Source organism: Myotis lucifugus, unplaced genomic scaffold (genome assembly GCF_000147115.1).
Source record: "Myotis lucifugus unplaced genomic scaffold, Myoluc2.0 scaffold_6, whole genome shotgun sequence".
Lineage (NCBI taxonomy): Eukaryota > Metazoa > Chordata > Mammalia > Chiroptera > Vespertilionidae > Myotis > Myotis lucifugus.
In genome coordinates this window covers 16,814,260-16,839,363 of record NW_005871054.1, presented here as the reverse complement: position 1 = coordinate 16,839,363, position 25,104 = coordinate 16,814,260, and positions in this window count along the sequence as shown.

Below are 25,104 nucleotides of genomic sequence, written 5' to 3'. Positions count from 1 at the left end.
AATTCAGGTATAGTTTTAGAATTCAAAGTAGAGAACATTTTCTTAACAATTTTTAAGTTAGCTCACCTGTGTTTTGATAATTCCGTGCTTACAAAATGCCACTGACCTTTCAATATATTGTTATGATCCCTTTTGGAATACTTTGACATAGAAACTAATGCAAAGTTCCTCTTTCTAATCACACGTGGCTTAATAGTTGATATTGTAAAGCCTTTTTTGTCTTATGTTTTTTTGCACAGGTTAGCTGTTTGTGCTTTTCTCTTTTCCTGTTTCCCTAAAATAGAATCTGAAATTCATTCCTTTCATTTTCCTATTATGTATGCAATTTTTAAAATATAAATCATCCTTGCTTCAGCCACATAATCTCTTATTCAATAAAGCATTGTCTTCACTCATAAATTCTGTGCTAGTGTAGGATTCTTTCCCCTATAAATGGCTCCTATGTATCCCAATTTCTACTACTTTAGGTCCCCTTCTTAAGTTCCTCTGTATCTGTTCATAACAGGAGTCAAAGCAGTGGGGGAGTTTCTAATTATTTCTCTTCTGGGTTTCTCCTGGAGAGATCCTAATGAACAGTGAACTGTTCTTAATCAGGCAGCAGAAACAAGGAAGAGACAGAACACATTTCTTGGCATATTCAATTACCGGGTGATTCTGGGGACCAGGCCACACCAATGCACTCACAATATCACTATGGAGATTCATAAAGGAAAATGCTTCTAAAGCAACATCGCAATATCTTGTGTAAGCGAATCAAACCTTCACAGAGTGATTCTTGTAAATTAGCAAAGGAGCCTGAAACAGTGACTTGAGACCTTTCATGCCTCCCTCACTGGATGTGCTAAAATAAGCCTCTGGCAATTTAGACTTAATTGCAAGAGGAATCCTGTATCACATTGACAGTGCATTTCTCTAGGTGACTAGAGTTTCCTGAGAGAGGTAATATCTTAACGGGAAGGTCACAGCTCCCACAGATGGCCTCTCTGAAGAGACACTCTGTCTTCCAGATTCCTGCAACCATGCTCACCCTCTCCCTCTCAGGTTTGGAGGTTACCAGTCTGGGGAAAGGCACTGCCCCTCCTAATTTCCTCTATTATGCCCACATTTTCATGAATAGGTCCTTCTCTCAACTTTTCCTAGAATTATGCAATTTGAGAATGCTATTCCCGCTGAGACCTTGACTAATAAGTCTGGATTTGGAAAAAGACTCACCTAGAATTCTGGCTTCAGGACTTACTAGCTGCTGGTAACCTTTAGCAAGTTAGTTAGCTTCTTCAAGTCTCAAATACCTCATCTAGAATGAAAATAGTAAACCTTTCTTCACTATGATGCAATGAAAATTAAATGAGATTCTGTAGGTAAAATGTTTGCCATATTGTTTGCTGCATGATAAGTACTCATTTTATTTTATTTCTGACTCTTTCCCACCTGTTTTGTGTATGTGACTGGTAAAGAATTGATGGATCAAGGAAGATTTTGTCAAGAAAAGGAAAGTTCCAAAGACCTTTTTTCCACCATGACAATTATGAATATTATTAATTAAGTTTTTACTTTTACTCCAAACCAATCATTTTATTACCTTCAAACTCAATCATTAGGTCTAAGATTGTATATTTTGTTTGTCCATGTGTGGATTGTATGTGTGCAACAGAGAGAGAAATTCGTGTGTGTATTTATATTTGAGTGTGTGTTAGATGTTTAAATTACAAACATAACCAACACAACCAACTCAGCGTTTTATAACAGTTCAAACAAAAAGGAGTAAAATATCAAGTTTTGTTCCAAATCATTCCACTTTCTTCTCCAAAGTTCCCTATTGTCGAATTTTGGTGGATGTGCACACACAAACACAGACACACATCCTTCTCTGAACTTGTTTAATCAGTTACAAAATTGAGATATCAATTAATATGCAATTGCTGTTAGAGCATCATGAGATGATGTAAGGAAAGGGACATGTAGAAGGTGCTCAACAGGTAGTGGATTTAAAAAGGTAAAGAAACAGGATGTTGGGGTGCAAGGAACACTGCACTAGGAGCCAGAGAACGCCTATCTTTCTCACTGACCAGCTCTGATACTACATTTTTTCCTGATATTGTGACCTTTTACACTCCTGGTCTTTACTTCTCTTCCAGTTAAGAAATTCAGGTGGCGAGGGAGAGAGACCCATCTAAACCAGTTTAAGCCAAAAGGAATAATTATTACGCCTCCCTCTCTGAAAAGTGATGGATACTATTGCAATTTCAAGTTGACCTCACATTACAGGAAAGGCTATAGTTCACATATAGTTCACACTCATAAACAGAAAGTCTTTCACAGTTATCCCAGGGCATGAAATATAATATAGCCAAGCCTTCTACGAGGCTGGAATGAGAAAGTAAGAAAATGGGGTAATTTATCAGTATCTTAGGTATTATGACATCTCTCTCACCTCCACTTTTCTTTATACTTTTGCTTCATTTGTCTTCCCATTTCCCTCTCTAGATTATTTTCCTTTTCTTGCCTGGTTGTTATGGCCGCTCCATTACCACACTTGCTGCTCCATTAAAATCACAGCATTTCAATTGCACCCCCAACACAGACGGACAACAGTGCTGATGTCTCTTCGATCAAAACAGTGGAGCAGAAAGAATGGTTTATTCTACCCTATGAACTGATTTCTCTCAAGTCAGCTGTCCGTCTTTAATCCACTGTTGAGAGATTGAAGTTTCAAGGAGGTGATTTGTAGTATAGTGGTTTGCTTTGTAGATGGAGTGCTATATTAAGCATTTTATAAATAGCACATCATGAAAGTTTCTTGACAAGACTATGAAGTGGCTGCTATTATGTCAGATTTGCCCAAAAGAAATGGAAGGGTAGGAGATTTAAATCAACGTTTTCATGTCACATAGCCTGGGTGACATGGCCATTATTTGCAACTATGCTTGGCTAATCACAAGCAAATGCCCTTAACCACTATTTTCCCCTGCCTCTTTTTATCATTAAAGAATCCTTCACCCAATACCTCTCTTTCTAAGAGGCTGTCTCTGTGCTGTACTAATGGCAGCCTCTGTCTGTCACTTTTACAGGTGGTAGGGTCTCTCCTAAAAGAATTCTGTTTAGTCAGAACACATACTGTTTGAGATATTAGGAAGGGTTATGCTGAATGGCAAATGCATATGGGTAAATGGAGTATGCCCCCCAATGCCTTTACCAGACAGCATGTGTGGTCATGTGACCAAGTCCTCTCAATCCTTGCTGTTCTGTGGTTGGCCCCCCAATTCTAGCTCCTATTAAAATGGATTCAGTACTAGAATTCTGTTCTTGCATCTAGAATTACCTTCTGTTATAATGTGGCTGAATACAAAATGTTCTTCATGATTCTCTCCAGTTCGTTGAAGGCAGCTCCTAGTTAATGAAATGATGTTTGTTCCTGCAACCACTTCCTGCCCCACCTATTGCCAACTTATCTGCTGTAAGAACCAACCTCACCCTAGCCCTCCCCCAGCCCCTGAGTTTGAACTTTTCAGGATAGTTGTCCATACATTTGAGTCATTAAGCAAAATAATACAGTTTACCAAGAATTCCTGAGCAGTATCTGTACCATATACATTCTGCAGCTTGCATTGCCTGTGTGTTTTCACCTTGTTAAGTAAAAGCTAACTGGCTCTGGAATGAAAGGGAGATTATAAATAGCATTTACAGTATAAGGCATTTCTTTTAGGATATGTACGTATTTAGGGTCACTTGTCAACATATTCCCTTGATTTCATAAAGTTAAATAAGATTCATTCTATCAGTGCTACTGGAAAGTTTTATTATAAACTCCTCATATTCAATTGTATTGTGGAAAATTACCAGCATGGAAAAGCAGAGCCTCCTTGCACATCTGTATAGTCTAAGAAGAGATGCCTTTAACAGGCTATTGAATGCATCTGTGCTGTTTAAATCTCAACAACAAGTACTACTGCAAGTTAGGATGCCTTTTATGATTTTGAAAATATAACAAATGCTCGTGTGCACATGAATTCAGAAATAAGGTTGCTAATAATAATGGCCAGAACCCATTTTATGCACACACTTAGCTTTAAGCATCAGGATAAATATATTCAGATGCCCATCAGTATTAATTAAAGCAATGGGCTTTTACTGCCCACTCTTATCCTGAATTCTGAGTTATTATTAGAGACTAGTGGCCCGGTGCATGAAATTCGTGCACATTAAAAGGGAATTAATTAGAGGAAATGTTTTAATATTGCTATTTGTCCTTTCTCTATAATAGAAGTGTCAGAGATGAAAGAAAATTAGTAAAATGTATATGAAAATTTCCCTCCTGTCAGAGTCTAGGGCACGCCTCGGGACCCAGAGTCAAGTACCTGCCCACCCCAACGATTCTCTAAATTGCACGAGACCCAGACTCAGCCGGGCCCACCCCCATTGGGCGAAACCCAGACCTGGCCGGCCCCACCTCCGTCAAGCCCTGCTGGGCAGGGGACGGGCCAGGGATGCAGGCTCAGGTCCCCTGTCAAGCCCCACCGAGCAGTGGGAGACACGAGCCTCAGATCCCCTGTCAAGCCCCGCCAAATGGGATGTGAGCCTCAGGTCGGTTGTTATGCATGAGGGTGTGATGACCATTTGCATATTAGCCTTTTATTGTGATGATTGCAGTTGATGTAAACAGGCTACATTTCTTTCATTTAGGCATATATATATGCCTAAGTGACCATTATGACCGGTCGACCGAACGACTGGTTACTATGACACGCACTGACCACCAGGGGGAAGATGCTTGATGCAAGAGCTTCCCCCTGGTGGTCAGTGTGCTCCCACAGCCAACTTTTCATGGTGCCTCCACCCGGCTGGCTGGCCTTGATCAGCCCCGATTGCTGGCCAAGCCGAGCGACCCCACCCGTGCACAAATTCGTGCACTGAGCCTCTAGTTTAATAATTTTTGAGGAGCTGCTATGTGTCAGGCATTTTTCTGGGTACTGGTCAAGACAGTTGGACAATGCTTGTTTTTTGTCCTCATGAAATTTTTGTTCTGATGAATGATAGATATTATAGAACTTTATTGTGTAGTATTGATTAGTTTTTTTTTTTTTTTAATGTGGTAAAGAGCAGGCCAAGAGAAGGGAGAAGAATGAGGAAAGGAACAGTGCCACAGTGAAATTTAGAACAGGAGCCTCTTAATGCTACCATTGTATAGTGCCTCTATTCTTAATTGGAAGAACCATTAAATATTAGTTAAAAGTTATTGAAAATAAAAATAATATTTTCTCAGCCCAAGGTTTGAAGAGAGAGGCAAAACAAGCTGCTTTATACAGCTGGGGGTTAGGAATAGGAGAACAGTCAGTGGTGTAGAATATACTGTCAATGGTGTAGAAAAGAACCAGTAAGGGTGGGTCTAAAATGAGAGGATGGGTCTTCAGAACGAGATGGAGAAAAGAACCATACAAGTGATTAATTTTCTTTATTTAGCTCAGGACAGTGCACACTGTTGCCTGCAGTCCAGGGATGTTCAGTTCAGTGACTTTCCCCACCATTTCTCAGACTTCCAAATTTTCTGTTTCTCTCCTGATTGTGTTAATAATTGAGGAAAAGTCTGCCCCCTTAATGAATATACACGTCTCTCTTTCTATTATTCTGTTTATTATAGTCTGTGCATCCATGCTGAGTAAAATAACAAACTACTATGTTTCTTAATTACTTCTAGGATTATCAATAAAATCCTCCTGGGAGGGGGGGGGGTGTGAAAATATCTGGAAGGATTTTGTACTCAGATTGCTTTACAAATGCTTTTAAGTTTCATACCACTTTAAAGAAACCAAGACTAGAAATCAGAGGTAATTTATGACAAGTATGGGTTTATGAAAGAAATGATGTGGGACTCTCTTTACAAGACTTAAATGCAAAATGACTTCAACTGAATTGTCAAGTGATTATATATACCATTTACATAAAAATAAAATATTCTTTGTGACATGTATGTTTTATTCTATGTATATGTGCATATTTATGTTTGTTACATATTTTATTATTATATTCCACTCTTAATTATTTTTTTGATTTGTAAAGTCAACTGGCTATGATCATGTTGAGTGATAATAAAAAGTTGTTTTTTTATTGAGCACATACTTTGTGGTCTACAAGATCCAAATTTACATGTACTAACTCATTTCATTCTCATGGCAACTGCATGATTGCCACCATTTACAGATGAGGGTGTTCAGGCTTAGGGGGTTAAATAATTGGCTTAATCTTTTATAACTCAAAAAATGGTGGAGCTCAGATCAAACAAGGGCACTGTGGCCCCAGAGTACATAAACTGAACCTGCATGTGTAGCTGGTGTTTCTCTATATAAACGTATGGCTAGATCAGTAATGGTGAACCTTTTGAGCTTGGCGTGTCAGCATTTTGAAAAACCCTAACTTAACTCTGGTGCTGTGTCACATATAGAACTTTTTTGATATTTGCAACCATAGTAAAACAAAGACTTATATTTTTGATATTTATTTTATATATTTAAATGCCATTTAACAAAGAAAAATCAACCAAAAAAATGAGTTCGTGTGTCATAGGTTTGCCATCATTGGGCTAGATCATTGTTCTTTTCTATATGGACTAAATGAACCAGCATGAGAAACTGAATTGTATTAGAGGCCTGGTGCACGGATTCGAGCAAGGGTGGGGTCCCTCAGCCTGGCCTGTGCCCACTCACAATCTGGGACCCCTCAGGGGACATAGCAGTGCCGAAGCACAGGCGGCTGGGGAGGAGCCCCAGCCAGGGCTGGGTGCAGCTCCGCTGCCGCTCATCCGGCCCTGCTTTGCCGGTCACTGCTGCAGCTGCTCCAGCTCGGTAGCACTGCTGTGGAGATAGGAGAGGCTCCCGCTGCCACAGCTGTGTTTGCCAGCTGTATGGCTGGCTTCTTGCTGTGCTGTGCTCCTGCTGTTGGGAGGGCACTGACCACCAGGGAGCAGCTCCTGCATTGAGCGTCTGCCCCCTGGTGGTCAGTGCACATCATAGCAACTGGCTGACCGGTCGTTCTGGTCATTCTAGTCGTTCTGGTCATTTGGTCATATGGTTGCTTAGGCTTTTATATATACACATTATCCCACTGCTGCTCACTAAAAGTCAGCTGAAAGGTTGTATTCTTCTACGCATAAGTTTGCAATCATATTCTGAGTCTGTTTCATTTGCACAGAATGGTATATCTCTTTACATTTTTTTCCTATTATTTTGACTAAAGATCTCATTCCTAGTCTCTAATTTCTGAACACTTTTACAATGCCTCTTCTGACGAGTTGAAAGGTCTCTGTTTTCTTGCTCCATAAAACTCAGCTGCCTTTGCAGCATGTCTTCAACCCATCTTTCCAGCTCAATGATCAGCACATTGGCCAAGAGAGAAAATAGAATAAAAACACCTTGACCCAAAATTAAAGCACCTTGAATAAAAGCACCCTCATATTTAGCTCTTTCTGCTGAACACGTTATTGTATGCTCAGTCTATGTACTCAGGATACCGCTGAAGCCATCAGCCTAGTGACATGCCTGCCATAAATAGATTAGAGCTAGAAGAATTTTTCATGTTATCTTGTAAAATTCAAAGTTATTTATTTAAAACCCCTAGAGGTAGACTCTGTATGTAACACCCTATATTTAACTCCATTAACTTCAAAATGTCTACCGACAACTTCCCTATCCTTGTCACAGTGAGCTCTAAGAAAGGGTTTTCTAAAAACTTGCAAATGTATTTTGATTATGAACATAGGGAAAATGTTCAGGCAATTCTTATAATTCAAGTGAGGTCATGGGTGCATTAGCAAATTTCAATAATCTGAAGTGCAGCTTTAAGTAGCTACAAGAAAATAATATTTCTTCATTACCTATGTGTCCTATTAACTTGACACATACAACTGGGTAACCCAAGAAAAAAGGGAGTATTCTATTAGTGGCTTATGAGATCATGATGAACTCTCTCAACTGATGCCTGCTGACACTGTGAATGTACAATATTGGGGAATGTGTTTCTATAAGAAAATTACACGAATAATTGCAGGTTTCTTTGATTGTATTTTTTTATGTACTCAAACTTTTCCCATTCTAAAGTTAATGTCTATTTACTTTGCTGAACTAACTTCAGAAAAAGAGAAAATAACTAATTATTGGCTAGATTTTTTCCCTCCAGTTTAACACACATAATTTGATATCAGTTTTCAAATAATTCAGCCAAGAAATAACTCCAGGTGGGCATTTCAGACAGAGAACTTTTCATTTCATAAGGTTGAATGCATTCTGCAAAGTTCTTAGCTATGCACTTGCATGTACATATATTTGCTTGTGAACATGTTTGTGCACACAACACACATGTACATATCACCCCACATACCATGTATAAATATTATTTTCCAGGTGTTAAAGAAATTACATTTAAAATTTCTGAAATTGTTAATTTTTCAAATTTTCTTTCTATTTACTTGTTTTAAAATCAACACAAGGTTTTCTGGTTCTACGTAGTCTTTCCCACTGACTACAAATACAAAATATGGACAGAATCCATAGAGCAGCTAATGAACCCTGTAAAGCAAAAGATAGACAACAAATTGGAGAAGACTTAAATTTGAAATTCCAAGTGGTAAGTTTACCATAACTTTTCTCCTAGTATCTCCCAGCCTGAGCTCAGCTCACCAGAAGTGGGCAGTGAGGCACAGAGAAGCTAGTTGAACCCCTTTGTTCTGGCTAAGCAGGAAAGAGAATACCTTAACATTCAGAGGAAATACAGATATCTCCCCCACCCCTTTTCTTCCTTTTCTCATGTCCCAGCCCCCCAGCTATCCCATGGTATCAGTGAGAGACACTGAAACACAATTCTGCAGGAGCCTAAACTCAGGAAAGTGAACCTTCCTCTCTGTTCTGCAAAGCTCTGACTCCAAGAGGACTGGGTGAACCCCACTGCCTTCTCTCTCTCTGTTTCCCAGCCTGATTATATCTGATCCTATTCCACATATCAGAAGCATTAAGAATTTAATTAACAGACCACCAGCTATTCGCTGTTGAATGTAAACAAGACTCAAGTCCTTATAACTTGGTATTCAAAATAGTCCAGGTACAATCCAAAATTACTTGGCATATAAAAAAATTAGAAAAACCTCAACTTGTGTGGGATAAAACAATCAATAGACTCTAGCTCCAAGCTGGCATAGACGTTGGAATTTTCCAACAAATACTTTAAAGCAAGTATTATAAAAATGCTTCAACAAGCAATTGTGAATACTATTGAAGACCATGGATGAATTTAAAATTTTCCTTAAAAAATAGAAGATATAAAGAAGGACCAAATGAAAATGTTAAAACCAAAAACCACAATGACCACAATGAAAAATCAAATGAAAGTCCTCCAGTAGGTGAATGAATAAATAAACTGTGTGTAGTACATCCAGATAATGAACTAAACTATTATTTAGCAGGGGGAAAAAAAGAGGAGCTACCAAGCCAGGCAAAGATGTGAGGGAAAATTAAATTAAATGAGTTTTACGAAGTGAAAGAAGCCAATCAGAACAGGCTACGAACTGTATGAGTTCAACTATATGATTTTCTGGGAAAGACAAAAGTGTGAAGGTAGTGAAAAAATCAGTGGTTGCCAGGGGTTGGGGAGAGGGAAGGGATGACTAGGCAGAGCACAGAAGATTTTTATGGCAGCCACAAAATACCCTGTATGCTACTATAATGATGAATACATGTCATTATTCATTTGTCCAAACCCACAGAATGTACAGCACTGAGTGAACCATAGTGTAAACTATGGACTCTGGGTCATTAAGATGTGTCAATGTAGGTTTTCAATTGAAACAAATGTACCACTCTGGTGGGGGATGTTGATAATGGGTAGATTGTGCATGTGTGATAGCAGGGGGTAAGTGGGAAATCTCTGTACCTTCCTCTCAATTTTGTTGTGTATCTAAAACTGCTCCAAAAAAAAATACCCCCCCCCAAAATTCACAGGAAGAGTATAGTAGCCAAAGGGAGATGACAGAATACAAGAGTCAATGACCTTGAAAATACATCAACAGATGAAAATTATCCAATCTGAAAAACACTGAGGGAAAAAAAAAATTAATTCTGCTTTTCTATTGTTTGGTAGTCTTGGGAAATATAACCTAGATGCTTTCTCATTTCAGGACACCAATTTAAATATGTGAGAAGTGCATATTATGCCTATAAACTAAGGGAAGGACCTCCAATCTTGTTTATTTGCTTAGTGGAAGATGATGACTAGGCCACCTGGCCTTATCCCAGTCTGCCCTAGTGACCTCTCCTGACAATTTCCCTTTCCCTGGCCTGTTACCCTGGGATGATTTCATGTTGCTGATGGTGTATAAACATCTAAGATCACTCACTTAAATTAGTCCCCTTACCATATGTTAACAACTCTAGCTCTCAACCTCCTGGCTTTAATAGCTGTTTTAGATCATTGGGTTTTCAAATGGTATGAATGCTCCTCTTTGATTTATTGCTTTCTGGGTCCCATGCTGCTTTCAGCTCTGCACACTTTTTTCTGTTTCAGACGATAGAGTCCTTCTTATGCTCTGGCTCTACAATCCGAACGGCTACATTGCTGTTTTCCCAACCAATGTAAGAGTGTTCCATCCTGTGCTGCAATCAATTTCCTGAAGCTAAGCCTACCTCAGAAACGTCTTTCCACTCAAAATCTTACCAGGTTGTGACAGCTCAGAATTTGTGTGTTCTTCTGGGCAAGGAGTTTTTAAGAAATAGAATTTGTTTTCTTTGCTGATTTTGTGACTTTAGAAATTTAACAATTTCACATAGTAGTGTTTCATTTCTAATTGATAGATATCAGACTTCAGCACAAATCCCCACTGAATGACAAGATAGAAGTAGTTTAATATTTTAAGAAGATAACCTTTTCTAGAGGACTTTTTTTTTATTACCTCTTTTTAAGCTTTAGATAAAGCTCCTTTTAAAACATCAGGTAAGCTTCTCCTATTGATCCTGTCTGGTACTTTGGCTTTGCATTTTAGGTCTACCTTCTCCGATTTCCTCTTATTTGTTATTCAAGGTTTCCAGAAACTTTTATAGTGAGTGTTTATATAATGATAACCTCAAACATGAACTGAGAGATGAGTTACAAATTCTAGTAGGAAATAATCCATCATATAAAGCACTATTTTTCTTTGTTTTCTGATCATTTGTGTCCTCTGCAGTTTTATCAAAGCAAGAACAGTCCAATTAAAACCTGAAACTGTGCTTCCGCCATAAAAAGTCATAAGGGTTTGCATAGCCAGAGCACAGAAATAATACTTGGAGAGTTTTCTGTTTGTTTGTTTCTGGCAGCTGGAAAAGCTGCAACACACATACATAATCAATGTGGTTCTCTGGCTACTCTTCCCTGCCTCTATAAACAAGGCAACAGAGGGCCGCGATAGTTGCTTGGTGAAAGGCGCTGCAATTGCAGGAATCTGCAGTCCTTCACTATGATCTGCAGTGCACTCAGCAAGTCTAGTTATGCCATGATGAGCCATGGTACAACTATTTGCAAGGCCACAGTCTTATAAAGAAATCTGGTTTGAATTTGAATTTTGAGCTTAATCTGCTAGGGAAAAAGTAATATGGGTTGTTCATTTCTTAACAACAGCAGAGTCCCATCTTTTTCATAGCTCCAACATTGCTATTCTTCAATAGTGTTACATTATCAATATTAGTCCTTTAAACAATGTCTCATGAATTGTGATCTTCAGACCACATGATGAGAATCATCTGGACCCAACCCCAAATCTACTAAATCAATTTTTTGTGAGTGAGGTACCTGAATTTACACATTATTTTCCCAAAGTGATTATTCTACCACCAGTGATAGAATCCCTCCCCCTGAAAAAGATTGTAATGATGACCCAACATCACCAGCGCTATGTAATTAACATCTGAAAGAGAAGACTGTCCATCAAAGACTAAGCAAAAAGAAGAAATTGGTAAATATTTCACTTCTAATATAAAAATCATATGTTAGAACAAAAGGGACCTTAGATATCGTACAGTCCAAATTTTACAATATATGATTGAGGAAACTGATAGCAGAAACTGTTATCTATTGAGTGACTGCTATGTGCTAGGCATTGTGCTAAGCAGTCTATGGGGAATATTTGGTTTAATCTCTGTTGCTCAGAGAGTTGAATAAGACTTAAGATTATCGAGTATGTTATTGGCAAAAAAAATGGGATAAGACTCTAGACTCAACTAAGGCCACATTTTTGTCTACCTCATAGCTCCTTATCTTCTTCCTGGAGGAAAGGTGAATACCACTCAATTAAATGAGCCCCTTAAAATAAATTTCAAGTACCTATTGCACAAGTCACACTATAACAAAGCATTTGCCATCTACTCAGAATTCAGGATAAGAGTGGGAAGTAAATAAAAGTATCTAAAATGTCATACTTTGACCTTTTTCAATGTCCAAGCACAAAGTATATTGTGTTAAAATGAACTTACCAGAAAACAACCGGATGTAAAGCTTAATGCAAAGCACACCAAGAATACGGGATTTGTTTCCTTCTCAATGATGTACTCTTAATTTTGTAATGAAGAATTATACATTGTGATCTTTAAGCAGCAATGTAGTTGTACATTCAGTACTGTGTAGGATTGGGGAGCAGGCAATTTGTTCATTATCTCTAGAGATCTGATTGCATGTGGGTTGTGTACATATGTTTCATCAAGTCATTTGTCAAGCATTCTTCTATTTTCTATTTCCTACAAACCTTGTCATTATTTAAGTTTGTATAGATTTGCAATATCATAAAGCTTCATCTTCCCTTATGTTCTCATATGACAGACTTTAGACATGGGAACTCAGTGGTTCTGTCTTTGCTCCCCATCCTTTTCAGCCAAAAGGCCAAATACTTTAGTATGTTCTAGCCCTGGCTGTGTTTCTTACCACTTTCTCTGTTCCTTTTATATTGCAACAATACTTGAAATTCCATTCTCCTATTCAAATGCACATTTTGTTTTATCTGCCTAAAACTTTTTTTTATCTGCCAACTCGAATATTAACTTCTCTGCAATGTACTTTCCTTTTTTTTAAATATATTTTATTGATTTTTTACAGAGAAGAAGGGAGAGAGATAGAGAGTTAGAAACATCGATGAGAGAGAAACATCGATCAGCTGCCTCTTGCACACCCCCTGCTGGGGATGTGCCCGCAACCAAGGTACATGTCCTTGAACAGAATCGAACCTGGGACCTTTCAGTCCGCAGGCAGACACTCTATCCACTGAACCAAACTGGTTAGGGCTGCAATGTACTTTTCAACTCAGCCTCCGTGTTCAAGCAGCTTTAATTACTTCCTTCTCTGCATTATCTCTGGACCTTGTGCATTCCTCTCTCTATCATTGCACATTTTAGTTGCTTGTTTGTATACCTGGTTTCTTACTCAGTCCTAAGTAGCTTGAGGAAGATACTTTGTCTGGTTCTCCAGTACCCAGAATAATACCTGACAGAGCAAGAGAAGGAGATTTATCTTCTCCTTTGTTTTAGATTCTTAAAGACTCCTGCCTTTTCAGCAGTTTTCTTTATAATGATGAAAATCTGTTAACTGAGAAAATACCATTTGGTGGGAATCAGCATACTGATTTGTAGAATGAACATTAATGACTAAACCAACCTGTCAATTCAATGAAAACTAAGATTTTTATATAGTTCCTGACATTTTTTCCTATACATGAAATTATTTTGATACTATCAGGGTAGATATTCATTACCTATTGCACCTGAGGAAATGGAGATCCTACAATTGTAAGTGGTTTGCTCAATATGGCTACTTTTTGTAAGTGTGCTTTTAACCTCAAATTTCATGCTTATTATAGTGTGGAAGAGATAAGTTTTAAGTGAATAGTTTAGTGTTTCCAACTCAAGGAGAGTGGATAATTTATTCCTTTTCTAGAACCCTTCAAATTAAAAATTGATTTTGTGGTGTTTTTTTTAAATTATTAGGCATAAATGTCGCTCTCTTTTTTTTTCAAATTGAATGAGACCTCACATGCATTTATTTTTTAAAATGCATGCCAGCCCAGCTGGTGTGGCTGAGTGGTTGAGAATAAACCTATGATCCAGGAGGTCACTGTTCGATTCCCGGTCAGGGCACATGAATCCCCAGTAGTGGGCGTGCAGGAGGCAGTCGATTAATGATTTTCTCATCATTGATATTTCTATCTCTCCCTTTATCTTCCTCTCTGAAATCAATAAATATATATTTTTAAAAATGCATGCCATGTCTCAGATATTGAGATATATGCCATGAGGTAAGTATTCTTCAATGCTATTGCAAAATTTCAAAAAGACTTGTGGGAAAGGAGGGTTTGCAACAATCAAGCAAACAAACAAAAAACAATTTCATCTTTTTTTTTTGGACAAATAAAGAAAAAAGGAGTATAACGATGACATCTGATTTTTTTCAATAAGTCCTTAACACTTACACATAGATGACTTATTTGCAATCGATAAAAAGTTACAAAATAGTCATGGGGATATAAAGTACAGCATAGGGAATATAGTCAATAATCCTATATAATAATCCTTAGCTTAATATGCTAAGTGTCCGGTCACCTGTTCAACCAATCAAAGTGTAATATGCTAATGATACACTAAGGCCGCTCAACTGTTCGCTATGATGTGCACTGACCACCAGGGGGCAGTCGACCGATCAACCAGTTGCTATGATGTGCATTGGCCTCCAGGGGGCAGACAATTGACCAGTCGCTATGACGTCCACTGACCACCAGGGGACAGACCCTTTGACTGGTAGGTTAGGTTGCTGCTGAGGTCTGGCCAATCAGGACTGAGTAAGATGGGCTGGACATATCCTAGAGCCCTCCCTAGGCCCCTCCCCAGCTGGCCAACCTCCTGTATCCCTCTCCAGCCCCAATCATGCACCGATGGGGTCCCTCTCGCAATCTGGGACCCGATCCTGCAGGCCAGGCTGAGGGACCCCACTGGTGCATGAATTCATGCACTGGGCCTCTAGTATTCTAATAACTGTGTTTGGTGCCAGATAGGTCTACTCAAATATCAGGGAGGGATACTTTGTAAAGTATATGATTCTCTAACCACTATGCTGTACACCTGAAGTTTCTGTTCCATGTTGCAGCTAGTTCCCATAAAGCATTAGGCTAGCTTCAGTCTATTAGCTCACTGTGTGCATGGGTCCCCATAGCCATGGGCCACACAGAATGCCAGGAAACTAAACATCAGCCATGAACCAAGCATGCCAAGAGGAACCACAAGAGCATAAGAGCATGTGCTTCTTTGTTAGTAGATTCTATATTCCAAATTTCCCCATGCTTGCAATGTCCATGCCCATTCTGGCCAACCATCTCTGTCCCCAGGTGTGATTGACAAGCAAGTACCTTCCCTATGTCATCCCAACATTACTGGGCTATCTTCCCTTTGTTAGATCCCTCCCCCAGTGTTTTGCAGGGAGCAGGCCTATAATGTCTAGTCTTCCTTTTGCTCTTTTCCTGTTATTAATAATTACCCAATTACAATGGTATCGATGCTTATTTTCCTGTTCTTGGGCACTGTATGTTTCATTCCATCTTTTCAGTTGAATAAGCCATCTTTGCATTTCTCTTCCCCATTATTTTCCTAATGCAACTATTTTCCCATAGAAACAAGTTGTTATTGAAGGACAGAATATTTCTAATCCTCTTTATAATTCAATTACTAACAAGGCATCATGGAACTCAAACAAGATGAAGCAGGTTTTCTGTATTAACCTGACTTCCTATGAAACTTGTAATGTTTATGCATTAGAAATTGTAGTTAAGCTTTAGAGTTATGAAAAAATGTCTTAACAATTTGTACAGACCAACAGAAATCTGATATTTGAGGTTAGATGTGCTTCCAAGAGTGAAATTCTGTAATGATTTAATAGCACCACATGACTTACCAACACGGGCATTGGGGAGAGTCAGTCAGTCAGTACGAGCCAGGAGTGTCCTTCTCAGTTAACTGAAGGGAGAACAACTAGGTTTCTTTTGCCTGTTCAGAGGGAAACAATAGGTTCTATCTGTATGATCAAAAAACACATGAGCCACAAAGGTAAAAATATACTGAAGAGGTTTAAAAAACACCATTTATAAAAGATTCCTAAAATGCTCTCTGAACCAAACGAATGCCAATTCATCCATTCAGGACCCAAAACATCAAAATTAAAAAATCAGCAATTTCTTTGATCTGAGTAGTAAATGAGTCTCATTTCAGTGCTTTTGGCTTTCAGTGTTGTTTGTTTTTAAACAGTTGGTATGTATCTATGCAATTGACCAAGTGGCTTAGTGAGTTAAAGCAGGGGCTCCCAGGATAAGAAAAAAGGCACCACAGAAGACAATATATTACTTATATAAAAGGCAGGGATATGATCTTCACTAGCTTTGGGTCTTTCTTTTCTTCCCCACTCAAATAGACATAACATACTTATCCACAGTGCAATACCCAATTACTTCTGAAAAACCTCTCACATGATGAGTTTGGTGATTCACTGAGTAAATGTAAACTCAGTCAAATAACGCAGTGTTAATGAAAGGGAAGCCAGTTTATCCAAACAATACAAGGGACAAAGGGCGTGGTGAGAAAAGGAAAAAGAGGAGTAAGGGCAAAGTGAATGAACACTGCCACTACCTTTAAAAATGTCCTTCTAAGTACAAATGAGTCTTGCTGGGGAAAATATGTCAGAATGAGAACTCTCTGCAAGTGTTTGAGTCATATTACAGGTTGGACTGTGATTTACAATAGATCTATATAGTTTCAATGTATAGTATGCCCTCATCTGTTAAAGGTTCTTTCATCTTTAACACCTCTGTTCCCAATGACACTGAGGCTGCCGTATACATTATTTAAATTTAACAGAGGAATATCTTTATAAATCACCTTCTCAGCAATGGTTAAAGTCAATAGGGAAATAAAATATTCAATATATATGTATAGAAAGGCCTTAGTCTTTGAAGGTTTAAGTAACTAAAACGGTGATATTGTCATTAATATAACTATGAGGAAATATATAAATATGGGCAGAGTCTGAAGCCTGGACCAATTTCTGACTCCTGAGATGCATGTCCCTGGCTTTGATGATTGATATCAAGATAATGGCACAGTTTCAAACATCAGAGGACTGGTGCAGAGGTCCCTTGAGAGTAGAAAGCAGGTCCGAGTGTGGCTTTCTCATCAATGGGCCAGGGGAAGTACATGGATGGGAGAAATGTGTTTTGTTAGCTGTGAACACTGGGGATCCTTAGCAATCCTTGCCAAAAGAAATTGAGGGTATTGGATTCTGACTGAATCCACATCTTGGAAATTGCTAAGAATAATTATATTGCAATTTTAATTTATCCACTGCACCAAGCAGAGTTTAGCTTATAAGAAATCAATAAATATGTGCTCACAGATTGTTCTAGGAGTGCTACCTGTGGTCACTAAGCTTGAGTTATTACTGTTCATTGATACACAGTTCATTCATATTTTCCGCCACTGACTTGCCATTTTTCTTTATTTTCTGAGCTTGCATCTCCTCCTCCAACCTTCATTGCTCATTTTCCCTTTCTTTCTTCTTACCTTTGATACTTGAGTTAATCATGTTAGTTAATCAGTTTGACCCAGAATCTGCTATCAATAATTTATATTAACTGAATAATTATCGATTTTACTTTGGCAATGAGTCTCTGGGTATTGAGAGACTGAATATACAAGTGGACAAAGGCCAGTCCATACAAGAAAACAGAACTCTGACCCACAAACTCTGCAGTGAGCAGCCTGGGAAGTCAAACACAACCACTGCAGTGATCAGTCCAGAATAGTTAGGACTTGGTCAGTAGCTGCAAACTTTCCTAATTTTTGTCCCCATCTCCCTCTTCCAACTTAAGGTCAACCAGAGAAAGCCAAATGAACTCTCCAACCAATCACAGAGGATACTTCACTTCTCTTAGCCTGACTCCAGCTTCCTCACGCCAGCAAACTCTGCCCAGAACATTCTTGAAATCTTCCCCTTTTTTCATTATAAAGCTTTCCCACTACCCTACCTTCCTTTGAGTTTCCTTGCTATTTGAAGTTCTAAATAAATAGCCTCTGCTAGTCCTCATTTAGGTGGTCTTCATTTATTTCTACAATATTACCTTTACCAGTATTTATATTTGATACTTTGAATTTACAAAAGAGTATTTTGCTTCTGCTTAAAAAATAAGTTAAGCATAGCCAAACAGTAAGGAGAAAATTATTTGGATTCTTGAGAGATAATTGAGCCATGTCATAGTCCATCTTTCATTTCTACAGACAATTTACCAAGATTTGCTGATAGAAAAAGATCCTGTGGATCTTTTCAAACGTTAATGGTATTTGGAAACTACCCAAGCTCTGGTTTACTGAAATGACTCTTTGCTCTTCATCTCTTGACTGTCTATCATAAAAGGAAGACAGTTCCTTTTCCTCCCTCTGTTCCAAAAGGTGCACTAACTTCCTTCCAGGAATATATTAGCTCATATTTAAGATTATATGTGAATTTTTGCTTCTCTTATGTAATATTTTGCAATGTTGCTATGGACGAAGAAGCTGAAACTCAGATAATTTAAATGATTTAATCAAAAGCCAGAGTTGGTAGGTACCAGCTTCCTGTTGTGAATCCAATTTGCTCTGACTTTAAAGACCATCTGCTTTCCTCTCTATCACATTAGCTTGTATAACCACCCCTTCTTTTTGTCTCTCATATATGGGTAACTATCACTTCTTTGTGATCATTATTTGAAGGATTCAGAATGAAGATGCTCAATATAGGTCTAGTGCAGTGATGGTGAACCTTTTGAGCTCGGCCTGTCAGCATTTTGAAAAACCCTAACTTAACTCTGGTGCCATGTCACATATAGAAATTTTTTTTATATTTGCAACCATAGTAAAACAAAGACTTATATTTTTGATATTTATTTTATATATTTAAATGCCATTTAACAAAGAAAAATAAAAAAAATGAGTTTGTGTGTCACCTCTGACACGCGTGTCATAGATTCGCCATCACTGGTCTAGTGGATGACTAAAAAAAGCATTTTTTTTCGTTTTACTTTTATATTTGAAAATCTTCAAAGACAAGAACCAACTTCATACATTATAAGACTCTAGAACAATTCAGGGTCTATGCCTGACCTTTCTAATGGTAATTACCACCCTAGCATTTTAATACAATTAAAATCAAGATACAGTATTGCAATTTGCAACAAATTGCCAAAAACTATATATACAAAGTGCATAAGAAACTTTGCTGATTGTGAGGTTATAGGCTGATTGTCTACATGCATATTCCATTCCTTCCTACTTTAGAATTAGTGAGAAGAATCTAGTCAACATTATACTATTGATTACTGTCATGAATAGCTACTCAAAAACCTGGGTGAAGCAGAATATCGTCAACATGAGCAAGAAATACAAGAGCATACTTTTCTCTGAGAAATTGAGAAAAGAAAAAAATGATTGATTAAAAAGCGAAATAAGCCAGTCAGAGAAAGACAAGTATCACATGATCTCACTCACATGTGGAACCTAATGAACAAAATAAACTGATGAAAAAAATAGATGCACAGAATTATGGAATAGATTGTTGAATCTCAGAGGGAAGGGGGGGTGTGGCTGGGTGGGTGAGAAGTGATCAACCAAAGAACTTGTATGCATATATGCATAACCCATGGACACAGACAATAGGGTAGTGAAGGCCTGGGACTGGGGACAGGATAGAAGGGGTCAATTGGTAAAAAAAGAAGTTATATGTAATACTTTCAATAATAAAGATTTTTTTAAATTTAAGAAGTATATTCTATTCTATAATTCTTAAAAGTGAAGAAAGAAATGGGATGCGTACAAAGAGAAAATTTGCAAGTTCAAACAAACAAGTCATAGAAAAGAACTGTTATTTTTTTCAACTGAGAATATTGAAATAAAATTAAAATTACAGAGTTGATTATGTATTAATGCATACAGAATACCTTTACCTGTTTACTTGATATGTAATGACCAGCCATGCATTGTTCAGTATCAAGTGCACTTGGTCCTTAGATTGGCTTTATCAACACAGAAGATATAAGTTTGATTACACTTCCCTTCCACTCTGAGGAAACAGTTTGACTGACAGGAATCTTACAAATAAATAGTTGTCTGTATTTCAACCTGTTCAAAACAGGAGGAAATGTGTTTAATAATATCAGCATTGTTGGTACCAGTTGGGCTACAACCTTACTTAACACTCCGGTGTGGGGTGAATTTCCCGCCAAAATATAAGATGGCTCTGTCTTTTGGTTTTGTTCCATCCACCAAAAGGGTGGATTACAAACAAATATTTGGTAATACGCAGTTACAATCGGCCGGAGTTTACACGTTTCCCGCACTCCACCGCAAATCTATATGAACCGAGTTAAAGACGGCTCCCGCGGAGTACGCGCAATTCACGCGAGCCGACTTAACTCGTTTCCCCCACTCCAAGTGTTAAGAAAAGGATTAAGGACACTTCTAGGAATATATCCCAAGAAACTAGAAACACCAATCAGAAAGGATATATGCACCCCTATGTTCATAGCAGCACAATTTACCATAGCTAAGATTTGGAAACAGCCTAAGTGCCCATCAGTAGATGAGTGGATTAAAAAACTGTGGTACATCTACACAATGGAATACTACACCGCTAAAAAAAAGAAGGAACTTTTATCATTTGCAACAGCATGGATGGAACTGGAGAGTATTATGCTAAGTGAAATAAGCCAGTCAGAGAAAGATAAATATCACATGATCTCACTCATTTATGGAATATATTGAACAACATAAACTGATGAACAAAAATAGATCCAGAGACAGAGAAGCATCGATCAGACCATCAAACCTCAGAGGGAAGGTAGGGGAAGGTGGGGGTAAGGGGGAGAGATCAACCAAAGGACTTGTATGCATGCATATAAGCCTAACCAATGGACACAGACAACAGGGGGGGGTGAGGGCATGAGTGGGGGGGGTGGGGGAAGGGGGCAATGGGGCGATGAGGACACATATGTAATACCTTAATCAATAAAGAAAAAAAAGAAAAGGATTAAGGAAAAGAAGTGCATAAGATTAGAGAAAACTTTAATTTTCATCAATTCATTATGCCTTGACTAATCTCTGAAAATGTCATTGAGAGTACCCTATCTAATAAAAGAGAAACATGCAAATTAACTGTCCTCTGCTACACTCAAGCCACGCCCACCAGCCAATCAGGAGCGAGTATGCAAATTAACCAAACTAAGAGTATGCAAATTACCAAACTAAGATGGAGCTGAGAGCCAGCAGGAGCCAGCAGGAGCCAGCAGGAGCCTTGGGTTGCCCCGGTGATGGAGAAAGCCAAGCTTCCCGCCTGCCCTGACCAGCCCTCAGCTCCGCTCAAGGCTACAAAGTTTCAATTATAGAAGATAAATAAATCCCAGAAAAAAAAGAAGAAAGAAAAAAAGGAGAGGCTGGGAGCTTGGGTCACCGGGGGTGTGTGGCCAGCCTGAAAATGGCCCTCAGCCCCTCACCCAGGCTGGCCACACCCCCATGGGATGAGGGTCCCTGCTGGGGGGCTTGGCCAGCCTGCAAACAGCCATCAGCCCCTCACCCAGGCTGGCTAGGCACCCCAGTGGGGACCCCCACTCTGAAGGTACTGTGGGCAGCCTGAAACCCCAGGCTGGCCACACCCCCATGGGGTGAGGGTCCCCATTGGGGGGCTTGACCAGCCTGCAAACAGCCATCAGCCCCTCACCCAGGCTGGCCTGGTACCCTAGTGGGGACCCCCACCCTGATCTGAGACACCCTTCAGGGAAAACCAGCCAGCTCCCACCCATGCACCAGGCCTCTACCCTATATAATAAAAGGGTAATATGCAAATTGACCCTAACAGCAGAAAGACTGGGAATGACTGGTCACTATGACACACACTGGCCACCAGGGGCCAGACGCTCAATGCATCAGCTGCCCCCTGGTGGTCAGTGCACTCCCACATGGGGAGCTCTGCTCAGCCACAAGCCAGACTGATGGCTTCCAGCACAGTGGTGGTGGCAGGAGCCTCTCCCGCCTCCTCAGCAGCACTAAAGATGTCCGACTGCAGCTTAGGCCTGCTCCCTGCTGGCAAGTGGACATCCCCGAGGGCTCCTGGGCTACCAGAGGGATGTCTGACTGCCATCTTAGGCCCAATCCCACAGGGAGCGGGCCTAATCCAGCAGGTGGACACCTCCTGAGGTGTCCCAGACTGCGAGAGGGCACAGGTCGGGCTGAGGGGCCCCCGAGTGCACAAATTTTTGTGCCCTGGGCCTCTAGTATAATGATAAAAACCTTGAATTTATTTAAAGATCTATCCCATTATACATTTATAACTATATTTCTTTATTTTATCCTCCCAAGATTCAGTGAAATACATGCAAAAGTATTACTATCTTTTTTGGCATAGATCATGAGAATAAGTGGCTGGTTCCAGGTTACACAGTCAGTGAGAGTCAGATTAGATTTTTTTTGTGTGTTTCCAAGGGCTTTGCCTCCATTTCCCACTGAGTTTGATGCGACCACTCTGAATATTCAGTATGGCATTAATTTAAATTCCATATTTTTACATACAAAGGCAGCAAATGGATTTAATTTTTGTATAATTGTCACTACTGATTTTAATTAATATAATTGTATTTATAGTAATATACTATACTAAGGTTTTTCAAATTTCTTTGAAGAAAAGAACCACATGAGTGCTAATTTCCAAATGAAAAAAGAAATGTAATCGCCAGACTCAACTTAGACCTACTGAATAAAAACATCCAACATCGAAGTTTAGTGATCTATATACAAATAAGTTCCCAAAGAGATACTTAGCTCCAGGGAAACTGGGAATCAATAAATTAAATTAATTACAAAATAATCTAGTAGCTCCAGTCAGTACATTTGTAAGTATAGAATTATCAAACACATTTTAAGATAATCTTGTATAAAGCAAGAAAGAATTTAAATAACAAAAAGCAAAAACTTTCACCCAATTGTAAGAGGTTTATAAAATGTTCAAATGAAAGAGATTAGGATGGTGAAGACATGAAAACTCCATGGAAGGATAAATAGCAAACGGAATTGTGATGCTTAGGAAGGAAAAAAGAGTTTCATAGCTGTCTTAAAGTATTTGAAGAATTGTTCTGAGAGAAAGAGATAGAATTGTACTCCTTAGCAAAAGGTGAGCACATATTAGTTGCCCAAACAGATATGACAGAAATGAATGAACAAGTAATGAACAAGTAATTGAATTAACAGAATCAATGAGGAGAGAAAACAAAATATGAAAGTTATAGGGAAATAAATATTACTTTAATGTAAAGATATGCTGCCTTGTAAGGAGCTATCCACAGAGGTTCAAATCAGCAAATTACCTTTTTGTTGGATTGCAGATGACAGCTATTTTTTTCCAATATCATTGAGAAGAAATGCCATGGTTCTTACTAAATTATACACTTTGCAAAAAGCTAGTTTTTTGTTGTTTGTTTGTTTGTTGTTGTTGTTTTGTAGCTACAAAACCCAGCCTTTAAAGTAGTATTCTTTTAATTCTCATAAAATGTTGAAACTGATTTTTAACACATGGAAGTAATTTCAGAATGCAAGCTGCTCTGGGAAGAAAATGTCAAATATTTTTCAATTACATATGTATTTCCAACTGTTTCTAGCATGAGCAAACCAATACCCGCAATAATAATGGCATGGCTTATTGTTTGTCTGCTCTCATTTATGGACTGTGCTGACAGATTCATACATCTCTAATGCCAATACCAGACCAGATCTGCGACTACCAGTGAATATAGTACATAAACTCCCTTAGGTTTAGGGATGTTAGGGAGTTTACTTTGTGTCACACATATATCGATTTGTGGAATAGAAAATTAAATCTGTCTTATTATTTTTTTTATCATGAGCTCTAACTTAGGTAATTTTTTTTCTGCTACAGAAAGTCTGTTGCTTTTCTGAATTGGTGTCATCATTCTGTATTGCCTAATCAACATCCTCCAGTAGGCAAATAATATAAAATTTATAGCAAAATAAATCTTAGCAGTTTATCTGAGTTAAATGATGTCTGAAGACACATAAGAATTGAGCAAGTACTTTTAATAGGAAAATGCTACACTGAATACCATTGTCATTTTTGAAAAATGCATACCGACGGGAAATTTTAAAATTTGATAGCAGCCTTTTTTTGAGGAGGGTTTTTTTTAGAGTCAGAAGATAAATTGATAATGGAACTTATGCAAGAAAGAATCAGTGAAGCACCAAGTTCAGTGTGATGGACGGAGATATTTGTAGATAGCAGGATTTGCCATAGCAATACTTAATCCAATAATTTTAAAAATAACTAAAATGAAAGAATAGAAATTATGCCAGTTATAAAATATGGAAAATCCTATTGAAGACAGGGATCACATAAGCATTTGCATGTGATGGAGGCAAGATTTATCCACATATGAGCAATCGGCCTTCCTCTTGCAAGCACAGAATTTTCTCTTCTCACAATGTTAATTACTACACCCGCATTGAAAAGCTTGAACCCCCCTCTTAGTTCCTTTGAATTGTTCCATCTCCCTTCTAAATATATCTATCCTAAATTTTTTTTAAAAATATATTTTTATTGATCTCAGAGTAAGGAAGAAGGAGAGATAGAAACATCAATGGTGAGAGAGAATAATTGATCAGCTGCCTCCTGCACGCACTACACTGGAGACTGAGCCCACAACCCAGCACGTGCCCTGACCAGGAATCCAACCTTGACCTCCTGGTTCATAGGTCAATGCTCAACCACTGAGCAACACTGGCCAAGCTATCCTAAATTTATTGCCTGCCATTTTAGTTTTATCTCAAATATATAGATTTTGATTAATTTTGCTTATTTTGAAATTCATATAAAATGGGTAAAATGGAGATATTGTTTAGTGACTTGCTTTTTTTCCTCAGCAAATTACTTGATACCCATCATTTTAGTGTGTACTGCTATACATCATTTATTTTTATTGCTGTATAGTAGCTATTTGTATATCACTAAATTGATATCCAAAGTGATTCTACCAATTAAAAA